The sequence below is a fragment of the Solea solea genome, chromosome 19 (genome assembly GCF_958295425.1).
Source record: "Solea solea chromosome 19, fSolSol10.1, whole genome shotgun sequence".
Taxonomy (NCBI): Eukaryota; Metazoa; Chordata; class Actinopteri; order Pleuronectiformes; family Soleidae; genus Solea; species Solea solea.
This window is the reverse complement of record NC_081152.1, coordinates 21,689,432-21,709,138: the sequence shown is the minus strand read 5'-3', so window position 1 is coordinate 21,709,138 and position 19,707 is coordinate 21,689,432.

Genomic DNA, 19,707 nt, shown 5'->3' with positions numbered 1-19,707 from the left:
GCATCTTCTGTGGTGTGTCCAGCTACAGTGGATTTGCTTCCACAACCACGCCAATCTTATATTGGAGTGTAGCCACTCCCAACATGCTCCACCTTCTTTTTCATGAAGTTTCAATGGCCTTGATAAAGGTTGGTAAAAGAAAGGACCACACTCTTAGACCCCAATTGCTCATTTGACTGCCTTTCATTCACATATGGTACAGTTTAATTGTAAATGTATCACTCTCTTGAAACAACACAAACACAGTTGTTCTTTTAAAACTAAACATTTCGAAGCAGACCATATGATTGTATGCCTTTTGAATGTAGCCACCGTAGAGAAATAGATCAAATATGGACTTGTTAAAATCAGCAACACGACCCCAACAAATAGCACTTACTGCATTTTAAATTCACGTCAGTGCTCGTGTAAGGGTCATGTTGGTGATAAATATTTGAGCTCCAGGTTGGATTTTGGGATAGTTCATTCAGGCCTTGCCACTGCAGAACAAATCACAACCAAGACAACCCCAAAGAGAAGCACTTATGAAGTCCAGAATCATGAGTGGCTCCATCTGAGGTGATCTGAGTTGGAAGCTCACAGCCATTTTCTCTGCTGTTCATTCAGTTGATATTGTCAAACAAAACTGCCCCAACAAGTAGCACTTACTGAAAAAAACACCAAGTCAATGCTAAAGTTAGGGTAATTGTACAGACTTACAAGAAAGTCTCTCTTTCTTGTTCTATCAATATGTTATCCAAGAAGATTGCACTCTGAAATTACACAAATATGACCTCAAAAAATCACCAACACTACCCCAACAAATAGCACTTACTGCATTTTAAATTCAAGTCTGTGCTTGTGTAAGGGTGATGTTGGTGATAAATATTTGAGCTCTAGATTGGATTTTGGGATAGTTCATTCAGGCCTTGCCACTGCAGAACAAATCACAACCAAGACAACCCCAAAGAGAAGCACTTATGAAGTCCAGAATCATGAGTGGTTCCATCTGAGGTGATCCGAGTTGGAAGCTCACAGCCATTTTCTCTGCTGTTCATTCAGTTGATATTGTCAAACAAAACTGCCCCAACAAGTAGCACTTACTGCATTTTAAATTCAAGTCTGTGCTTGTGTAAGGGTGATGCTGGTGATACATATTTGAATTCCACATTGGATTTTAGGATAGTTCATTTAGACCGTTTGACTGCAGATCCCATCACAACCAAGACAACCCCAAAGAGAAGCACTTATGAAGTCCAGAATCATGAGTGGCTCCATCTGAAGTGATCCGAGTTGGAAGCTCACAGCCATTTTCTTTGCCATTCATTCAGTTGATATTGTCAAACAAAACTGCCCCCAACATTATACTGAAACAAGGCAGCACTGAAATGGGTGACATCAAAAATAACTCTACCCATGACTTATCTTTGGGTCCAGGTGATCTTTTTGTAGCATCTTCTGTGGTGTGTCCAGCTACAGTGGATTTGCTTCCACAACCACGCCAATCTTATATTGGAGTGTAGCCACTCCCAACATGCTCCACCTTCTTTTTCATGAAGTTTCAATGGCCTTGATAAAGGTTGGTAAAAGAAAGGACCACACTCTTAGACCCCAATTGCTCATTTGACTGCCTTTCATTCACATATGGTACAGTTTAATTGTAAATGTATCACTCTCTTGAAACAACACAAACACAGTTGTTCTTTTAAAACTAAACATTTCGAAGCAGACCATATGATTGTATGCCTTTTGAATGTAGCCACCGTAGAGAAATAGATCAAATATGGACTTGTTAAAATCAGCAACACGACCCCAACAAATAGCACTTACTGCATTTTAAATTCACGTCAGTGCTCGTGTAAGGGTCATGTTGGTGATAAATATTTGAGCTCCAGGTTGGATTTTGGGATAGTTCATTCAGGCCTTGCCACTGCAGAACAAATCACAACCAAGACAACCCCAAAGAGAAGCACTTATGAAGTCCAGAATCATGAGTGGCTCCATCTGAGGTGATCTGAGTTGGAAGCTCACAGCCATTTTCTCTGCTGTTCATTCAGTTGATATTGTCAAACAAAACTGCCCCAACAAGTAGCACTTACTGAAAAAAACACCAAGTCAATGCTAAAGTTAGGGTAATTGTACAGACTTACAAGAAAGTCTCTCTTTCTTGTTCTATCAATATGTTATCCAAGAAGATTGCACTCTGAAATTACACAAATATGACCTCAAAAAATCACCAACACTACCCCAACAAATAGCACTTACTGCATTTTAAATTCAAGTCTGTGCTTGTGTAAGGGTGATGTTGGTGATAAATATTTGAGCTCTAGATTGGATTTTGGGATAGTTCATTCAGGCCTTGCCACTGCAGAACAAATCACAACCAAGACAACCCCAAAGAGAAGCACTTATGAAGTCCAGAATCATGAGTGGTTCCATCTGAGGTGATCCGAGTTGGAAGCTCACAGCCATTTTCTCTGCTGTTCATTCAGTTGATATTGTCAAACAAAACTGCCCCAACAAGTAGCACTTACTGCATTTTAAATTCAAGTCTGTGCTTGTGTAAGGGTGATGCTGGTGATACATATTTGAATTCCACATTGGATTTTAGGATAGTTCATTTAGACCGTTTGACTGCAGATCCCATCACAACCAAGACAACCCCAAAGAGAAGCACTTATGAAGTCCAGAATCATGAGTGGCTCCATCTGAAGTGATCCGAGTTGGAAGCTCACAGCCATTTTCTTTGCCATTCATTCAGTTGATATTGTCAAACAAAACTGCCCCCAACATTATACTGAAACAAGGCAGCACTGAAATGGGTGACATCAAAAATAACTCTACCCATGACTTATCTTTGGGTCCAGGTGATCTTTTTGTAGCATCTTCTGTGGTGTGTCCAGCTACAGTGGATTTGCTTCCACAACCACGGCAATCTTATATTGGAGTGTAGCCACTCCCAACATGCTCCACCTTCTTTTTCATGAAGTTTCAATGGCCTTGATAAAGGTTGGTAAAAGAAAGGACCACACTCTTAGACCCCAATTGCTCATTTGACTGCCTTTCATTCACATATGGTACAGTTTAATTGCAAATGTATCACTCTCTTGAAACAACACAAACACAGTTGTTCTTTTAAAACTAAACATTTCGAAGCAGACCATATGATTGTATGCCTTTTGAATGTAGCCACCGTAGAGAAATAGATCAAATATGGACTTGTTAAAATCAGCAACACGACCCCAACAAATAGCACTTACTGCATTTTAAATTCACGTCAGTGCTCGTGTAAGGGTGATGTTGGTGATAAATATTTGAGCTCCAGATTGGATTTTGGGATAGTTCATTCAGGCCTTGCCACTGCAGAACAAATCACAACCAAGACAACCCCAAAGAGAAGCACTTATGAAGTCCAGAATCATGAGTGGTTCCACTTGAGGTGATCCGAGTTGGAAGCTCACAGCCATTTTCTCTGCTGTTCATTCAGTTGATATTGTCAAACAAAACTGCCCCAACAAGTAGCACTTACTGAAAAAAACACCAAGTCAATGCTAAAGTTAGGGTAATTGTACTGACTTACAAGAAAGTCTCTCTTTCTTGTTCTATCAATATGTTATCCAAGAAGATTGCCCTCTGAAATTACACAAATATGACCTAAAAAATCACCAAAAATCGCTGGTGATACATATTTGAATTCCACATTGGATTTTAGGATAGTTCATTTAGACCGTTTGGCGGCAGATCCCATCACAACCAAGACAACCCCAAAGAGAAGCACTTATGAAGTCCAGAATCATGAGTGGCTCCATCTGAAGTGATCCGAGTTGGAAGCTCACAGCCATTTTCTTTGCCATTCATTCAGTTGATATTGTCAAACAAAACTGCCCCCAACATTATACTGAAACAAGGCAGCACTGAAATGGGTGACATCAAAAATAACTCTACCCATGACTTCTCTTTGGGTCCAGGTGATCTTTTTGTAGCATCTTCTGTGGTGTGTCCAGCTACAGTGGATTTGCTTCCACAACCACGCCAATCTTATATTGGAGTGTAGCCACTCCCAACATGCTCCACCTTCTTTTTCATGAAGTTTCAATGGCCTTGATAAAGGTTGGTAAAAGAAAGGACCACACTCTTAGACCCCAATTGCTCATTTGACTGCCTTTCATTCACATATGGTACAGTTTAATTGCAAATGTATCACTCTCTTGAAACAACACAAACACAGTTGTTCTTTTAAAACTAAACATTTCGAAGCAGACCATATGATTGTATGCCTTTTGAATGTAGCCACCGTAGAGAAATAGATCAAATATGGACTTGTTAAAATCAGCAACACGACCCCAACAAATAGCACTTACTGCATTTTAAATTCACGTCAGTGCTCGTGTAAGGGTCATGTTGGTGATAAATATTTGAGCTCCAGATTGGATTTTGGGATAGTTCATTCAGGCCTTGCCACTGCAGAACAAATCACAACCAAGACAACCCCAAAGAGAAGCACTTATGAAGTCCAGAATCATGAGTGGTTCCACCTGAGGTGATCCGAGTTGGAAGCTCACAGCCATTTTCTCTGCTGTTCATTCAGTTGATATTGTCAAACAAAACTGCCCCAACAAGTAGCACTTACTGAAAAAAACACCAAGTCAATGCTAAAGTTAGGGTAATTGTACAGACTTACAAGAAAGTCTCTCTTTCTTGTTCTATCAATATGTTATCCAAGAAGATTGCCCTCTGAAATTACACAAATATGACCTCAAAAAATCACCAACACTACCCCAACAAATAGCACTTACTGCATTTTAAATTCAAGTCTGTGCTTGTGTAAGGGTGATGTTGGTGATAAATATTTGAGCTCCAGATTGGATTTTGGGATAGTTCATTCAGGCCTTGCCACTGCAGAACAAATCACAACCAAGACAACCCCAAAGAGAAGCACTTATGAAGTCCAGAATCATGAGTGGTTCCACCTGAGGTGATCCGAGTTGGAAGCTCACAGCCATTTTCTCTGCTGTTCATTCAGTTGATATTGTCAAACAAAACTGCCCCAACAAGTAGCACTTACTGAAAAAAACACCAAGTCAATGCTAAAGTTAGGGTAATTGTACAGACTTACAAGAAAGTCTCTCTTTCTTGTTCTATCAATATGTTATCCAAGAAGATTGCCCTCTGAAATTACACAAATATGACCTCAAAAAATCACCAACACTACCCCAACAAATAGCACTTACTGCATTTTAAATTCAAGTCTGTGCTTGTGTAAGGGTGATGCTGGTGATACATATTTGAATTCCACATTGGATTTTAGGATAGTTCATTTAGACCGTTTGACTGCAGATCCCATCACAACCAAGACAACCCCAAAGAGAAGCACTTATGAAGTCCAGAATCATGAGTGGCTCCATCTGAAGTGATCCGAGTTGGAAGCTCACAGCCATTTTCTTTGCCATTCATTCAGTTGATATTGTCAAACAAAACTGCCCCCAACATTATACTGAAACAAGGCAGCACTGAAATGGGTGACATCAAAAATAACTCTACCCATGACTTATCTTTGGGTCCAGGTGATCTTTTTGTAGCATCTTCTGTGGTGTGTCCAGCTACAGTGGATTTGCTTCCACAACCACGCCAATCTTATATTGGAGTGTAGCCACTCCCAACATGCTCCACCTTCTTTTTCATGAAGTTTCAATGGCCTTGATAAAGGTTGGTAAAAGAAAGGACCACACCTCCACTAAGTGACAACCATCATCTTCAATTCATGCAGGTCTCTTAGTACTTGATGAGACCCCAATTGCTCATTTGACTGCCTTTCATTCACATATGGTACAGTTTAATTGCAAATGTATCACTCTCTTGAAACAACACAAACACAGTTGTTCTTTTAAAACTAAACATTTCGAAGCAGACCATATGATTGTATGCCTTTTGAATGTAGCCACCGTAGAGAAATAGATCAAATATGGACTTGTTAAAATCAGCAACACGACCCCAACAAATAGCACTTACTGCATTTTAAATTCACGTCAGTGCTCGTGTAAGGGTCATGTTGGTGATAAATATTTGAGCTCCAGATTGGATTTTGGGATAGTTCATTCAGGCCTTGCCACTGCAGAACAAATCACAACCAAGACAACCCCAAAGAGAAGCACTTATGAAGTCCAGAATCATGAGTGGTTCCATCTGAGGTGATCCGAGTTGGAAGCTCACAGCCATTTTCTCTGCTGTTCATTCAGTTGATATTGTCAAACAAAACTGCCCCAACAAGTAGCACTTACTGAAAAAAACACCAAGTCAATGCTAAAGTTAGGGTAATTGTACAGACTTACAAGAAAGTCTCTCTTTCTTGTTCTATCAATATGTTATCCAAGAAGATTGCCCTCTGAAATTACACAAATATGACCTCAAAAAATCACCAACACTACCCCAACAAATAGCACTTACTGCATTTTAAATTCAAGTCTGTGCTTGTGTAAGGGTGATGCTGGTGATACATATTTGAATTCCACATTGGATTTTAGGATAGTTCATTTAGACCGTTTGACTGCAGATCCCATCACAACCAAGACAACCCCAAAGAGAAGCACTTATAAAGTCCAGAATCATGAGTGGCTCCATCTGAAGTGATCCGAGTTGGAAGCTCACAGCCATTTTCTTTGCCATTCATTCAGTTGATATTGTCAAACAAAACTGCCCCCAACATTATACTGAAACAAGGCAGCACTGAAATGGGTGACATCAAAAATAACTCTACCCATGACTTATCTTTGGGTCCAGGTGATCTTTTTGTAGCATCTTCTGTGGTGTGTCCAGCTACAGTGGATTTGCTTCCACAACCACGCCAATCTTATATTGGAGTGTAGCCACTCCCAACATGCTCCACCCTCTTTTTCATGAAGTTTCAATCGCCTTGATAAAGGTTGGTAAAAGAAAGGACCACACCTCCACTAAGTGACAACCATCATCTTCAATTCATGCAGGTCTCTTAGTACTTGATGAGACCCCAATTGCTCATTTGACTGCCTTTCATTCACATATGGTACAGTTTAATTGTAAATGTATCACTATCTTGAAACAACACAAACACAGTGGTTCTTTTAAAACTAAACATTTCGAAGCAGACCATATGATTGTATGCCTTTTGAATGTAGCCACCGTAGAGAAATAGATCAAATATGGACTTGTTAAAATCAGCAACACGACCCCAACAAATAGCACTTACTGCATTTAAAATTCACGTCAGTGCTTGTGTAAGGGTGATGTTGGTGATAAATATTTGAGCTCCAGATTGGATTTTGGGATAGTTCATTCAGACCTTTCCACTGCAGAACCCATCACAACCAAGACAACCCCAAAGAGAAGCACTTATGAAGTCCAGAATCATGAGTGGTATGATTGTATGCCTTGTGAATGCAGCCATTATACAGTATAAATGTACCTTGGTATTGTGCATTCAATACTAAGATATTCAAATCATACACAGGTTCATATATTCATGTTTTTATTTTAAACATGTGCAAGGTACAGTGAGTAGGGTGGCCATGCCACTGCCATTCATAAACATAACTGTAATTCATAAACATAACATAACACAATAAACTGATAGCTGCCAAGATCAACAATGTCTGTAAATTGCATTTAATCATGCATAAAAGCTATTCAAATTGTCATTTTTAAAACATAAATGTGGAAAGCTAGCTATGCCTCAAACCTGAAATATGAGTATTTCTGAATAATCTTTTATGTTAACTGTCAAAGGAACATTAGTATTCCTATGTTTAGGCTAAACACATAGTGACAGGTTATAAGGTTATGACTCAATATTTTTTATTTCACCTAGGGGATTCCCAAAGAGCTATGGATATCACAAGGAGTCTTGCTGAAATGATCGTTAACGATTTAAAACCTGTGTCTGTGCTTGAAGATGAGGGTTTTAGGAATTTTGTAAAGACACTCGATAATCACTACAAGATTCCAAGTAGGAACAATTTAGTGGGAGAGAAAATACCAGCACTGTATGAAGAGTGTCGCTCAAAAGTGAAAAAAGGTCTGGATGCTGCAAACAGTGTTGTCCTCACAACTGATAGGTGGACATCAAGAGCCACAGAGGCTTATTTAACTGTCTCATGCCATGTCATTGATGATAACTGGCAAATGCAAGCATATGTCTTAGAAACCAGTAGCTTTTCAGGAAAACACAACATTTGCTCAGAACTAAAAAGAATCACTGATGAATGGGGCATAACTGCCCACCTTTATGCTGTAATCACAGATAATGGTGCCAATATGGTTTCTGCTGTACATAAAGCAGGTTGGGCACATTATCCATGTTTTGCGCACACCTTGAACTAAGTGGTAAAATACTCCATTAAGGCTCTCCCTGATCTTGACATCCAGCAGAAATGTCGTGCTATTGTAGCTTTCTTTCACCACAGCACAAGAGCAGCAGAGAGGCTCAAAGAAACTCAGAAACAACTGAAGTTACCAGAACACAAACTGATACAGTCAGTTGAAACACGGTGGAACCCTGTCTTCTACATGTTTGAGAGACTACTTGAGCAAAAGGAAGCTGTTACTAGAGTACTTTGTCTTTGTAGAAAGAGCTCACTGTGCTTGAGTGTGGAAGATTGGTCCATGGTTAGTCTCTCCATTGATGCCCTCTATCTCTTTTGTGACATTCGAAGAAGTCACAAAAGAGATATCAACAGAGAAACGTGCCTCAGTTTCAAAAGTGATACCCTTGGTTACATTACTTCGGAGATCAACTGCAACTCATGAGCCAAGGTATCAAGCTAGCTGCTGAGCTGTCATCACAATGCCAGCACCGTTTCAGAGCCAATTCCTGGACACAAGATTTAAAAACCCTGGGTTCTGTGACATGGCAAATGTTGAAGCTGTGAAAAAATGACTGATCACTGAAATGCAGGCAGTGAACCAGACCTCAGCTCCTGAACCAAGCACAAGTTATGCCACCAGCTCTGTCTCAGTAGCTGCTCCTGCTGCTCCTGCAACTACCTCAAGCTCACCTGCAGCAAAAGGTGGGATATGGGCTGAATTCGACTCCCAAGTCCTTGCATCGCAGGAACATCTGACATCTGGAATTGATGCACTTATTGAAATGCGCCAGTACACAGAAGAGAAGCAAATACCACAGGATGGAGACCCACTTCTTTGGTGGAAAACAAATCAGGCAACATTCCTCTCTCTGAGCAAGCTTGCAAAAAACACCTGACCGTAATTGCGACTTCTGTACCAGCAGAAAGGATTTTTTTCCAAGGCAGGTCAGTTAGTAAGTGAGAAGAGAAGTTCACTAAAAGGGAAACATGTGAACATGTTATTGTTTCTAAACAAAAACCTGTCGTTCTCAACAAGGGGACAAGAGTATTTTCTTTTGTTTATTTATTTGCACAACTTACTTAGTACATTTCAACTTGAAAAAAAAAAAATCTTGAGTTTGTTATTTGCAAATGCAGATTACCACCCCAAAAGGGAAATTTAAGTTTTCTATAAACATTTCTGAGTTACTTAATAAAAGTATTTTAATTTTTCTGACAGTTATTGCAACACCTGAGAAAGGATTTTATCCGAGGTAGGTCAGTTAGTAAGTGAGAGAAGAAGCTCAATAAAACAGAAAAATGTAAACAATATTTCTGAGTTACTTAATAAAAGTATTTTTATTTGCCTGAAAACTTTGTCCTGTGTTTTATTATTATTATTATTATTATTATTATTATTATCAATAATAAAAATAATAATAATAAAGGAAAACTTCAATAAACATGAAAATTCAAGTTTTCAGTCAAATTTGCATATTGATGACGCATTCACCTAATACATTTTGATACATTGCTCTCCCCTACACAAAAGTAGATGGTGGTAGTAAAAAGTATCGGTATTGTTATCGGTATCACCAATACTGGCCCTGTATTTACTTGGTATTGGATCGATACCAAATGTTGCAGTATCGCACAGCCCTATAGGTGTCCTGTTAAAGATGTTATGTGAGAAATATTACAATATCACCAGATTTAGTTAAAAAGAAAATGAAAAGAGCTAAGGGCAGCATTGTAGGTGACTAATAGTGTCTTAGGCCACCTTCTCTGTTGTTGATGTTTTCTAGGTTAAAGAAAGAAGATGATTTCACTCTCAAACCATATGTCAAAGAGTGTCTTTTGTTCTTCAGATGCAAATGAGCAGCTGAGTCACACGCTAAGTCAGGATGGCCGAGAGTTCCAAGGTGCTGCGTTCAGGTTGCAGTCTCCCATAGAGCTGTGGATTGGAATCCCACTTCTGACAGGATAAGTTTTGGGGCAGCCAGGTCAAAGGGAATTTGGTTAGTAACAGAACAGTTTGTGGTTCAAATCCCTGGACACGTGTCTTGACACTGGACACTGGCATACCCCATCACAAACAACTCGCCCCCATTCACACCCATTGCTCCCGTGGTGTACGCAGGTGGTGTCCACTGCTCCTTGGATTCCCTGCATTCGGTGTGTGTGCGCAAATTAAACTACTTTCTAAACTTGTGAGATACACGCTCCGTCACATTCAGTATATTTGGCAAAGACTGTTCTGGTTTCATGTTTGAAACACTGCTGTGTGAAAGACTTTTCTGCGATTTGAACCCAGGACCTTTCACGGCCATTGCATTCATTGTCTTTTTATCTTAAGTATCTAGCTGTTGTCAACTGGTGTTGCTTGAGGTAAGTTGAAGACATTTCAACTCTCATCCAAGAGACACACTCTGCTAATGTGTGTTGGAGTTCACCTTTGTTTGTCAGTGGTTGAGTGTTGACCCCTAATGGAAAAGAGCTAAGGGCAGTATTGTAGGTGACTAATAGTTGATGTCTTAGGCCACCTGCTCTGTTGTGTGATGGTTTTCTAGGTTAAAAAAAGAAGATGACTTCACTCCTCTTTCGAACCATATGTCCCCCTTGGCCAGAATGTGGACGTTCTCTTCATCAGAAGTGTGTCTTTTGTTCTTCAGATGCAAATGGGCAGCTGGGTCTGGACAAGTCACAAGTACACACCAAGTCAGGATGGCCAAGCGGTCCAAGGAGCTGCGTTCAGGTTGCAGTCTCTTGTGGAGGCGTAGGCTCGAATCCCACTTCTGACAAGATATGTTTTGGGGCAGCCAGGTCGAAGTTGGTGGTTCAAACCCCTGGACACGTGTCTTGACACTGAACACTTGCATACCCCATCACAAACAACTCGCCCCCATTCACACCCATTGCTCCCTTGGTGTACGCAGGTGGTGTCCACTGCTCCTTGGATTCCCTGCATTCGGTGTGTGTGCGCAAATTAAACTACTCTCTAAACTTGTGAGATACCAGCTCCGTCACATTCAGTACATACTGGTTTCATGGTTGAAACACTGCTGTGTGAAAGACTTTTCTGCGATTTGAACCCAGGACCTTTCACGGCCATTGCAAGAATAGTACCGCAAATCACAAATCGTTACAGTTGGACCACACCTGTACAGGGCTTGTCCGGAATTTGAACCCAGGACCTCTCACACCCAAAGCAAGAATCATACCCCTAGACCAACGAGCCTCTAGAAATACAAAATATTCTATGCAGGTGTCCTGTTACAGATTTGTGAGACATACTCGTCAAGAATGGGTCACAGAGCTTTTGAGTCTACATCTGCAAACCTGCAATTCCACCTCAGTCACAAAGGACTTACATTGATGAGGATGTATGGTTGCAATAGTTCAGTGAATGTTTTGTGTGGGATTTTGAATGTGGGACCTCTTTTACATTACATTACATGTCATTTAGCAGACGCTTTTATCCAAAGTGACTTACAATAAGTGCATCTAAACATTTGGGTACAAACAAGAGCTAGAAGTAAGTAAGAGCTTCAGGTAAGCCAAACTTTAAAGTACTATTCATAAGTGCGATGTATAAGTAAGTTGGTTTTTTTGGGGTTTTTTTGTCGTCGTCATCTTAGTCGAGGTAGAGTCGGTAGAAATGTGTTTTTAGTCAGCGGCGGAAGATGTGGAGGCTTTCCGCTGTCCAGATGTCGATGGGGAGTTTGTTCCACCATTTAGGAGCTAGGACAGTGAACAGTGAGGGGGCAGCGAGCCGGTTTGCCGATGCAGAGCGGAGTGGGCGGGCTGGGGTGTAGGTTTTGATCATGTCCTGGATGTAGGCTGGACTGGATCCGTTTGTAGCATGGAATGCAAGCACTGGAGTCTTGAAGCGGATGCGAGCAGCTACAGGAAGCCAGTGAAGGGAGTGGAGGAGCGGTGTAGTGTGGGAGAATTTTGGTAAGTTGAAGACCAGTCGAGCTGCTGCATTCTGGATGAGTTGCAGAGGTTGTATGGCACACGCAGGTAGACCAGCCAGGAGGGAGTTGCAGTAGTCCAAGCGTGAGATGACAAGAGCCTGGACCAGAACCTGTGCCGCCTTAGAAGAGTTAGAAGAGGCCGTATCCTTCTGATGTTGTGCAACATGTATCTGCAAGATCGAGCTGTTGCAGCAATGTTGGCAGTGAGGGAGAGATGGTCATCAAGTGTCACACCCAGGTTCCTTGCGGTATGAGAAGGAGCTACCACAGAGTTGTCGAGGGTGATGGTTAGATCTGTGGTGGGAGAGCCCTTTCCTGGGAGAAAAAGAAACTCAGTCTTGTTGAGCTTGAGCTTCAGGTGATGGTCAGACATCCACTGAGAGATGTCGGTCAGACAAGCGGAGATCCGTTCTGCTACATGTGTGTCGGAGCTGGGAAAAGAGAGAATGAGTTGGGTGTCATCGGCGTAGCTGTGATAGGAAAAACCATGAGAGTGAATAACAGAACCAAGAGAGTTGGTGTACAGAGAGAAGAGGAGAGGGCCCAAGATAGAACCCTGAGGGCCCCCAGTAGCTAGAGGACAGGGTTCCAACACAGATCCTCTCCAGGTTACTCTGTATGTTCGGTTTTGAAGATAGGACGAGAGTAGGGTAAGTGCAGAGCCTGAGACACCTAGTTCTTGAAGGGAGGAAGTAAGGATCTGGTGGTTGCAGAAAGGTTCAAGAGGATGAGCACAGAGGAGAGAGAGGCAGCCCTGGCAGTGTGGAGTTGCTCAGTGACAGCAAGAAGTGCAGTTTCGGTCGAGTGACCTGCTTTAAAACCAGACTAAAGAGGATCAAGAAGGTTGTTCCATTGGAAGATAGAGAAAAGTTTTTTGGGGTTAGAGAAGGAGGATTGAATTTTAGTCTGATAGAAAGATTGTTTGGCTGCAGATATAGAGGCAGTGAAGGTGGAGAGAAGAGAGTGATAGGAAAGCAGGTCGTCAGGGTGTTATGATTTCCTCCATTTCCTTTCTGCTGCCCGTATCGTGGCTCTCTCAGCACGCACTGAGTCAGACAACCACGGGGCTGGGGAGGACTTACGAACCCGCCGTGAAGTAAGAGGACAGAGAGAGTCAAGAGAGGAGGACAGCGTAGAGAGGAAGGTGTCTGTGGCAGAGTTGGGATGCATGAGGGAGAAGGAGTCAGCTGAAGGAAGTGCTGATAGAACAGTTGAGGACAGAGAGGAGGGAGAGAGAGAGCGATTGTTACGACGGACAAGTGCAATATCTGATGAGATGAGATCATCAGATTGGGAGAGTGAGAGAGTAGGATATGAAAAAATTATCAGAGACATGAAGTGGAGTTACCTTGAGGTCAGAGGTGGAGCAGTTTCTGGTGAAGATGAGGTCAAGGTGGTTGCCAGCTTTGTGAGTTGGTGGAGAAGGAGCAAGTGAGAGAGAAAGAGAGGATAGTAGAAGAAGTAGATCGGATTACTTCTCAGACTGGATGTTGAAGTCACCAAGAAGAACAAGTGGTGGGCCATTTTCTGGGATGTTTGAAAGGAGGACATCTAGTTCCTCCAAGAAGTGTCCCAATGGGCCTGGTGGACGGTAGATGACAACAATGATTAGTTTTACTGGGTGAGTTACAGTTACGGCATGAAATTCAAACGACTGTGAAGAGAAGTGTGGCAGTGGGTAAAGAGTGAAAGTCCAGTTGGGGTTGATGAGCAGACCTGTCCCGCCACCTCTTCCAGTGGATCTGGGTGTGTGGGAGAAGGAGTGGGCGGAGGAGAGAACCGCAGGGGTGGCTGTGTTGGAGGGTGTTATCCAAGTCTCAGTCTCTTTCAGCCAAAGTGAGAATTATACCTCAACACCAACAAAATTTGCACATTTTTCCAGGGAAGCATGTCTGCTAAGACCTAAGAAATAGACCACATGTTTTTGGTTTTTTTCCTTTATAAAGTTGAGTCAAGTTGGTCTCTCCTTCTTCCAACTCTTTATTGCTCTGCCATTTTTAACTTCACATTCGGTGTAGCTCTTTCATTCAAGATCCCTATTGATCATGGTTCACAGGTTCATAGAGTTTGCCACAATACCACCACAGTCACAAAAACTTGCATTAGTAAGGACAGAATTTATAGTTGAAATAGTGCAGTGAAGGGCTTGTCTGGGATTTTAGACTGCGCGAGTCATTCAGTACATTTGGCAAGGACAAACTTCATAGTTGAAACACTGCTGTGTGAAAGGCTTGTCTGAGATTTGAACACAGGACCTTTCACTGCCATTGCAAATCCAAGGAAACAGATATTCCAGGTGAGCGTGTTGTTTCATGCAAGAACTGCGCTGTACAGGGCTCGTCCGGGATTTGAACCCGGGACCTTTCAATGCAGGTCATTCACACTCTGACCCACTTTCAGGTAGTTAGTTTCACCTGAGTCAAGTTGGGAATGACGGTCGTTGGGGTCACCTGAGAGACACCTCACAGAATAAGTGTAAAATCTATCCAGTTTCTGACCAGCGTGATATGATGTTTTGTGAAACAGCCCAGAACACAATCCAGATGATGTTGGGGGCCAAGATGTTTACCTGTAATGCATTGTTCTATTGTTCTTCATGGGTAAGGCCTATATGCAGTTCAGAAGCCTGATTTGAGTTTTTTAAACAAAGTCTCAATCCACCATGTGGAACACTCCTGGTGCCCAATGTGACCAGTGATGACATGTATAGCCACATGTCGTCATTTAATCGCTGGCTGTCGAGGTGGTGTCCAGAAAACAACATTGGGTTTTTAGATAACTGGCAAACCTTCTGGGGGAAACCTGGTCTCGTGACTTTGGATGAAGCAACTCTCTTATCTAGCAGCTTAGGACATTTTATTAGAAACCCATGACAATCCAGAGTTGAGACCAGGACACAGAGTTGCAGTCTTTCATGCTTCTCTGTGCTTCTTTTCGAGCAGTCACCAATTAAAAACCCCATAGAGACTGTGTCTATCCCTCGACCTACTAAAGTAAAAACTAAAGTAAATACAGTAAATAAATCAATAACAAACAGAAGAGGAGTTAGACATTCTAATTTAATAAAGATTATTACCAACAATAAAATAGAGTCAAATAATACCACTTTTAAATGTGGACTATTAAATATAAGGTCACTCTCCTCAAAATCTGTTTTAATAAATGATCAAATTTCTGACAATTGTATTGATTTATTATGTGTAACTGAAACTTGGTTACATGAAGACGATTACGTTAGTCTAAATGAGTCAACACCCACTCATGCTAATACCCATATTCCTAGAAGCTCAGGCCGAGGAGGAGGTGTAACAGCCATTTTTAATTCTAGATTATTAATCAATCCCAAACCCAAACCAGGATATTCATCGTTTGAAAGCCTTATTCTTAATATATCTCATCCTAGTTGGAAATCACAGAAACCAATTATGATAGTCACAGTTTATCGTCTACCTGCACCTTATTCAGAGTTCCTATCAGAGTTCTCTGAGTTCTTATCTGAGTTAGTGCTTAAGACAGATAAAATCATAATTGTAGGAGATTTCAACATCCATGTAGATGTTGACCGTGATAGTCTTAGCTGCGCACTTAACTCGCTGTTGGAATCAATTGGTTTTATTCAACACGTTAATAAACCAACTCATTGCCTTAGTCACACCTCCATCTTGTTTTAACTTATGGTATTGATATTGATAACTTAAACATAGTTCCTCAAAACCCTCTCCTTACTGATCATTATTTACTCACATTTAATTGTACAATAATGAACTACAATAACATAAATAAGAAATACTGTCTGATAATAATATGAATACATTCAAAGAGACAGTGCAACCTTTATTTAACTCGGTGCCATATGTCAGTACATCTGAAAGTACCTTTTGTGATTTTACTCCCGCCCTCATAGATAACCTTGTTGATAGTACAGCAGCCTCACTGCGTACTACATTAGATTGTGTTGCCCCTCTGAAAAAGAAAGTGGTGAATCAGATGAGACGAGCACCATGGTTTAACTCCAATACTCGTGCTCTTAAACAGACGTTACGTAGATTAGAAAGAAAATGGTGTTCCAATAACCTAGAGGAATTTTATATAGCCTGGAAAGATGGTTTTGTAGCTTACAAAAAAGCCCTACACAAAGCTAGAGCTGCCTATTATTCTTCTCTAATTGAAGAAAATAAGAACAATCATAGGTTTGTTTTCAGCACTGTAGCCAGGCTGACACAGAGCCACAGCTCCACTGAACCATCTATTCCTTTAACACTGAGCAGTGATGACTTTATGAACTTTTTTGTGAATAAAATAACATCAATTAGAGAAAACATTGATCATCTCCTCCCTCATATTGGGACTGACTCATCTTTTAGCACAAGAGATTTAGAAGCACCAGGTGCACAGTTAGACAGTTTCTCCCCTATAGATCTCCCTGAGTTAACATCATTAGTTTCATCATCTAAACCATCAACCTGTCAGTTAGATCCTATCCCCACCAAACTGTTTAAAGATGTGTTTCCTTTAATTAACAGCTCTATATTGACTCAAATTAATCTATCCTTATTAACTGGATATGTGCCTCAAACGTTTAAAATAGCAGTTATTAAACCCCTTCTCAAAAAAGCGACCCTTGACCCAGATATTTCAGCTAATTACCGACCTATATCTAATCTTCCCTTTGTTTCTAAAATCTTAGAAAAGGCAGTTGCTAATCAATTATGTGAATATTTGCGCATTAATGGCTTGTTTGAAGATTTTCAGTCAGGTTTTAGATTAAACCATAGCACAGAAACAGCACTAGTTAAAGTTAGTAGTGATCTTCTCTTGGCTTCAGATAATGGTCTAGTTTCTTTACTTGTCCTGTTAGATCTTAGTGCTGCATTTGACACCATTGATCATAATATTCTACTGCAGAGATTGGAGCAGACTCTTGGTATCACAGGTGCTGCCCTCTGCTGTTTTAAATCATACTTATCTGATAGATTCCAGTTTGTTCATGTTAATGATAAAGCCTCACTACAAACAACAGTTAATTGTGGGGTTCAACAAGGCTCAGTGCTTGGGCCTATACTTTTTACCTTATATATGCTTCCTCTAGGGAACATTGTTAGGAAGCACAACATACACTTTTATTGTTATGCAGATGACACACAGCTATATTTATCAATGAGGCCGGATGAAATAAATCAGGTTGTTCAACTCAGGAATGTCTCAAAGACATTAAGTTCTGGATGACCTGTAACTTTCTACTTTTAAACTCAGAAAAAACTGAGGTCATTATACTCGGCCCTAAACACCTCAGAGAAAAACTTTCTGATCACATTGTCACTTTAGATGACATCACCTTGGCTTCCAGTTCCACTGTGAGGAACCTTGGAGTTACTTTTGACCAGGAAATGTCATTTGATTCACACATAAAACTCATTTCCAGAACAGCCTTCTTCCACCTGCGGAACATTAAGGGAAATTAGAAACATTTTGTCCTTACAGGATGCTGAAAAACTAGTTCATGCTTTTGTTACATCTAGATTAGATTACTGTAACTCCTTATTATCAGGATGTTCCAACAAGTCTGTTAGAACCCTTCAGTTAATTCAAAATGCTGCAGCAGGAGGAACTAGAAAGAGAGACCATGGCCGTTTCTCAATATCCATACTTGTGCGTACTTGTGTGTACTTGTGCGTACTCTCGTACTTGTGAAAACGTCATCAGCCTCAGTCCAAGTGCTGTTCCAATTCTCAAGTAAGCGAACAGCGAGGACGGTTCTCAAACCCGGAAGTGTTCTCGCTCCGCCCATTTTTACCAAGTATGCATCGGCGGTGACTTAAGCGTACTTGGGATGGCCATGTATCCCAGAATACATTTCGGCGGAGCATAGCAGCAGAATAATAATAATAGAAATATAAATCTGAAATAAATATTTTTCTGTGTCCCGGAAAAAAAAAGTTTTAACATCATTTGAGGCGAGAAATTAGTCATTTAGAATTTAAACATGTGGTTTGTGTATGAAGATATGACGTATTTACAGTGGTGGGCTGTCAGGGCCAGCAGGGCCTTCTCTGCTGGCCCTGACAAAATCAAAAAAGATTTTTTTATTATTATTTTTTTTTTTAATAATCAAATTAATGTGTGTCTGAACATGTCTGAATTCAATTTCTTTTTCAGTATATTACGAGTATATTTCCAGAAATAATGTGGTTATTTTTTGTAAAGCTGAGCTGGATTTTCCATATGTCATTAAACGCATCATAGCTCCGTGGACCTGCTCTCATGGTACTGCTGGCCTTTCGGTGAAGCTGCCATTTCCTATTTGGTTATAACTTTGACTGACGTGTGTCGTCAGCCAATCAAAATCTGATATCATAGTGACAAAACGCCCCAGGCCCAGCGATGTTTCTGGCGCAAGCCCCTGCTGTTGTCATCAGCGACGTTTGAACCTTTGGCGGGTTTTGAAGTAAGTTATGGCCACTGCAGTAATGCCACCGATCGATACATATTTCTGATCTTCTTCGTGTGCCCTTTTCAAGGCGATCTTTTGGAGAAAAGAAGGAAATTATTTCTAGAGGAAGACCTACACCGAAGATGGATGGGTTGACTAAGGCCGGCAAAGGTTTTGTGCGGCACTTTATTGAGGGGAACTATGGCCGCTATGAGTGGCTAACAGCTAGCACCGAGCAGAACAAGCTCTTTTGCTGGCCGTGTTTGCTGTTTAATACAAGTGTGGGAGCATGGAACACCAAGGGTTATAACAGTCTTTATAGCTTCACCAAGGCAGCTATAAAACATCAGGCATCCGAGCGTCACCTTATAGCAGAGGTACATTTGAAGACCTTTGGTGAGTCCAGGGTGGATTTGCCGCTGGATGAGCAGCGGAGACGAGAGATGAGCCAGCACAATGAGAGAGTGAAAAAGAACAGGGACATTCTGAAGCACCTCATTGATTGTGTCATATTTTTGGGACAACAAGAATTGTCTTTCAGGGGCCACGACGAGGGGAAAGAGTCTCCGAATCGGGGTAATTACTTGGAATAACTGTCTCTGCTATCAGAATACGATGCTGACTTGCGATGCTGACTTGCCACGGCCACCGTTTTTATGGGAACATCGGGGAAAATTCTAAATGATCTCATAAATGCTGTTGCTGAGGTGCTAAATTATGCCATCAAAAAAGAGATCAACAACGCTAAGTTTGTAGCAGTTATGGTGGATGAAACCATGGATTTCAGCAACACTGCACAGCTGTCATTTGTGCTCCGGTATGCTACTGACATCGGAGTGAAAGAGAGATTTCTGAAGTTTAAGGATGTCACAGAAAGAAAACGAGCGCATGATTTAGCAGCTTCAGTACTTGAAGTGCTGGGCAGCTATGACTGCAAAACAAAGTTTTGCAGTGCAATGGCATCGGGACTTAATGGCGTACAGGCACGCGTTAAGGAAGAAATCCC